This window comes from Rhinopithecus bieti, unplaced genomic scaffold (assembly GCF_001698545.2).
Source record: "Rhinopithecus bieti isolate Rb0 unplaced genomic scaffold, ASM169854v2 scaffold_44725, whole genome shotgun sequence".
Lineage (NCBI taxonomy): Eukaryota > Metazoa > Chordata > Mammalia > Primates > Cercopithecidae > Rhinopithecus > Rhinopithecus bieti.
This window is the reverse complement of record NW_016817977.1, coordinates 7,478-12,416: the sequence shown is the minus strand read 5'-3', so window position 1 is coordinate 12,416 and position 4,939 is coordinate 7,478. Positions and strand designations below refer to the sequence as shown.

The 4,939-nt window shown below is 45.4% G+C and overlaps 1 protein-coding gene across 1 annotated transcript in view; it reads left to right on the top strand.

Annotated features, from left to right (window-relative positions):
- The first annotated feature begins 790 nt into the window (after positions 1–790).
- The window catches only part of RAB9B (RAB9B, member RAS oncogene family), a 10,276-nt gene continuing 6,127 nt past the window's right edge, over positions 791–4,939 (top strand). Inside the window, exon 1 of the mRNA XM_017856525.1 lies at positions 791–1,013. The gene's annotated coding sequence lies outside the window, so the exon portion shown is untranslated. The remainder of the gene's footprint in view (positions 1,014–4,939) is intronic.

The window sequence follows — 4,939 nt, the reverse complement described above, 5'->3', positions numbered from 1 at the left end:
TGTGCCACAAGGACACAGGGTTTCAGACAATAGGGAAGCTTCAGAGATGGATCTGCCTGACAGAGAGGTGGAGTGCAGGCTAAATGACCTCAGAAGCTTTGTCCTTCTTCAATTCCAGGGGGAAAAAATCACAAACTAGTTGGAGGTACCAGAGGGCTACAGAAAACAACAAGAAGAGACTAGCTGGTCAGCTAGGCACAATTAAAACATCGAATTCTGCCCCAGCAGCAACTCCGGGAACTTCAAGTAATGCCCCCTGTGTGGCCCTCTAGAACCGTACCTGGTAAGAGTAAAGGGCAATGTGTCCTCTATGTCTGCAATACAGATGTAGACATTTTTTTTAATGGCCTGAGAATTTCATCAGCAGTAGCCAGCTGGAGGGCCTAGCAATGTGTTGTGATCATGTGTTTTCCTGAGTTATTTGAAACAACAGGGTGTATGTACTATCCTCTTGGCAAAATTAAAGGATTTTGAGCTAGGATAAATGAGGTAGATCAGAGGGTAATTGCAGGAAGTGGGGCAGTGGCTAGCTAGCCCTGCTTGAGGGCTTACGCCCCAGGCTGCAGAGGAGCTAAGTGGGAGAGCAATATTTGACGGTCTGTTGCCGCTGTGCCTAGTAATCGGCTAGGGGAGGAGAAGGAGGACAAGGGAGACCAGGGTTGGACGATGAGCATGAAAGAAGAGTGGGCGAGCCAGGGAGCGCTTGCTACATGGAGGGCGGGAGGCGGCTACACTGGGTCCCCAGCGCCAAGAAAGGGGCACGAGGAGGCGGCGCGGGCCCCGCCCCCTCCCCTGGCGAGCGCGGGCGCGGGCGCGAGACGCTGCGCGGCGGCAGCAGCGGGCGCGAGCTGCAGCTGTCAGGCCACCGAGGTCCAAGCCGCACTTGCTGCCCCATTGAGAACGAGGAGGCAGCAGGAGCAGTGACGGTGACACTAAGAAGCCGGACTCCCGGCACGCAGAACTGACCTACCTGGCACCCGCGGCCCTCTACTGTTTCCTTCCCATTGTGTTGGGTAAGGTGCCTGTGCGTGGGCAGGAACAGGGGCTAGGGGATGGAGTACCCGGAAGGCCGGGAGGTGGGGGGCCTGTGAGAAGAGGGAGAAAGGAAAGCGTAGTTGATCCCGAGGACCACTCATAGCTTGGGAAAAGGGACTGAGCCGCTCCCGAGGTCGGAGTTGGGGGCAGGTGACAGTGCAGGGGGGCGTTGCTGAGTAATCCCGAGCTGCTGCCAGAGCCGGGCAGAGAGGCGCAGGGCTCCGTGGGGAGCGGGTGTGGCTCAGTGCGCATGCGCCACAGCCGACTCGCTCTAAGAGCTGGGGGTGAGGTGAGAGGACCTGGGTCGGAGGTAGTTGGGACTATGTGTGACATCTCACTTTCTAGGTCCGTCATGCTAACAGTGCCCCTGTCGTAGAGATGACAGCATTCTCGTCTCCTAAGGAAGCTTCTTTTCCTTGTGTTCAGCTCTCTTGATGTCATCCAAACCTTATCTACCTATTTGTCCCTGGGCAGTCTACTGGGGAAGAAGTGGCCTGGGGACGATGCTAAATTGCTATCTAGTGTGCCTTTGGGCTTATAGCCCTAGAGCTGTCGTTGTGAGGAGTGAAAGGTTAGACATGAGATTCCACATTGGACCCTTTGAGTTGCATATAGAATATAAATGTGGGCTTGAATGTAGGAATAGCGTTTCAGTGGCATGACAGCTGTGGCATTTGGAGTCGGCATGGATGTAGCTGATAACTTGTTAGCTCTGCAAAATGAATCCAGTGCGTCAGAGGGCTTCCCCGTTACGAAGCACCTACCACCACCACCAACGCCAAGTATTGGGTTGTATTGGAAACACACTCAAACATTCGATCATTTCTCATCCGTGTTGAATTTTACATAAAGATAGCCGCGCCCAATTCTTCAGTGCAGTATTTCCAATTATTGTGCCAGCATTCAACAGTGAGTTGAGTAATCCTTACCAGTGTGTCGCCACAAGATGGGCTTTCCCCACAGGTCCAACCATGGCTCCTCCCCTGTACAGACTTCCAACAGTGCCACTCTCATCCAGTGCCTAGCCCTCCCCAGTTGCTATTCCCCTACCGAGCCCTGCAGTACACATGCCTTTCAAGACTTGCCTCCGAGCAATCTGCACTACTGATTTTGAGCATCATTCCACTCCATGGCAACTGAACTGATGCCAATTTGCTTTTCTGCCTCTCTTCTCTCCCTTATCATTCTAAAATGTACTATTTTCAAAGGTTCAACTTCTTTTCCTTCATTGTACTGCCTCCTCCCCACCTCCACCCCACCTCTAAGCATTCCCAACTAAATACAATAATTTAAATAAGGCTTTGTGGATGCAGGCACTGCAGATTCAGAAGGTTTCAAGTGTGTTAAAGAACAAAGAGCTGGGGAGTATTGGTTACAGAAATTCCTAATTCACCTTTCTGTCCAAGACTGAGACCCTGATGGGAAAAAAAAAAAAAAAAAAAAAAAAAAAAAAAAAAAAAAAAAAAAAAAGTCAATAAACTATCCTTAGAGCATGCTCATTAATGAGTTTGTGGGAGTAGGAAAGGGCAATTGCATCTCTCTAATATTTGACTCAGTTAGAGCCAGATCTTTCTCTGAATGGGATCAAAATCAGAATAAGCGTTTTGGTCCAAATGCTTGCCCGATAGAGGACCCAGAAGGGATGCATAAGGCATTTGACTTTCCTATTTACATATTTAGTGTTATCAAAGAATTCATTTGCCTGCTTAATGCTACCTTGTTTAAAGGTTTGGATTAAATCTGGCATATTCTGGGGGAGGAAAAAATGATTTCATTTGCTTTTATACTATGCTAGTTCTTTTTAATTTAAGTATGTACTAAAGGACATCACATTCGTTTTCAAACAATGATGAATGATTGTGGAGATGCCAGCGCCCACCTACAACATCAAGTGGAGATCATTATTCTGCTCTTGTTTTTGGTAGGAATGGGGAAATGTATATACTTATTTTTAAAATGTAAGAGTAAGGGGAGGAAAACTCGAGCATTTCCCTTGACTTTCAACAGGTGGAATTCCCATTACGTCCCATCCAGAAAATGATCGAGTCAAGTTCATAACTTCTGCTCTTTAGTCACCTTATAAATAATAGTATTTGGACATCTTACAGAACTATGGATCTATTTGTACCTTGGTATCAATTCAGAGGCATTAATTCTGGGCACCTACCTAATCAGTTAATTGGTAAACAAATATTTATTATCTCTGTGGAGGATCCTGGTGCTGCACACTGAAGGGGCTTCAAAGATGTACACAAACAGTGAGCTTACTATCCAGGAATTTAAAATTGATCATGTAAGAAAGACAGGAACAAAATTTGTTAACAAAATAAGGCAGTATAATGATATTATTTCAACTGTAAACAATGAGATCCTGAGCTTGCATGTTAATTTGTAAACTCCCTGAGGCCAAGACCTTGCCTTAAATATTTATTAATTCCCAATGGTATCTACGCCCAGTGGATGTTTGAGTGATGAAGCTTTGCAAAGTAGATTGGGTGGGGAGAAACCAGAAGCAGGGAGAGAACTTTCACAATAGATTAGATGTGAGAAGGTGTGGGCCAAAATGAGGATGGTAGCACAGGACTAGAAAAATGATACTTCAAGGGAAAATCAGCAGGATTGAATGAAGGCAAGGAGACAAATCTAAACTGTATTCATTTTTCCTTCTAGCAAATAAATGGGAATTGGAGACAGTAGAGGAGAGTGGAGGGTTTCCTTAGTAAGGACACAACACACAATAGGCACTATAGTGTTTTCTCAAATATCAGTAGCAAGATTGGACCAGAAGACCCTGAAGGTCCTTTCAATGCTGAGACTCTGTGCCATATGCAGATGTTCAAGCTTGTTGAGAAACAAGGCATTCTCAAATATGGAAGAAAGCGAAAAGGAAGAATTCTTATACTTTCACTAGCAGGCCCTTTCTGAGAAGGGTTAATACAGAGCCATAAGGCCCGCACCAGTACGTGAAAGGAGGTGGAGGAGCCAGAGGAATAAAATCTCAAACCAAATTTTCAAAACATGCTTACAAATTTTGCAAACTTCATAACTTTTCATTCTTCCCCAAATCCTGTTAAGTAGGGCAGGTATTATCTGCTCTATTTTTATGTAAGAAGATACTGAAACAGAAAGATTAAATGACCCGCCCAAGTTCATAAAATAAATGAATGGTGTAACAGTGAGGAAGATCCTGGTGTCCTGATTGCTGCCAGCTAGCTCAGTACTCTTGACACTGAACCACATTGCTTTTCCTCTTTTTTCCTTGGCATAGAGCCTATAGGCCCAGAAGTTATGTGTGTACATAACCAAATAGGGAATGCACAAGCAACTGCAGCATTATCTCAGACAGTTATTAATACATCATCATTATTCCTGGAGCTGAGCATTTGGTTTCCATATTCACTCAGTCCTTGACCTGTCTATTGAGTTTATCTGCAACTGAGAGAATAGGGTCAGTGAGTCTTTTAATGATGTGAACACCTGTTTGCTAGGAACTTAAGGAAGCTCATGTGGCATGGATGCTTAATACTAGCCATCAGAATCATGCCCAAGTTTGTACTTCTGTTACTTTTTAAAATGAGAGTTCAAGTGTTCTGCTCTGTAAAATTATCCTACAGACCGGTATAAAAAAATAAAAAGTGTGCTAACACTTGTTTCATCTTCATTTAAAGAAATGTTTGTTACTTGAGCTAATTCCAAAGACAGCAATTTGGGAGCAGGAAAAAGAGAACAACAATCAGGAATTGTAGGAAACTTGAGAATTCTGTAGAGTGTATATAAACCAAGAAGGAGTATAAAGCCTATCCATGGCCGGGCGCGGTGGCTCAAGCCTGTAATCCCAGCACTTTGGGAGGCCGAGGCGGGCGGATCACGAGGTCAGGAGATCGAGACCATCCTGGCTAACATG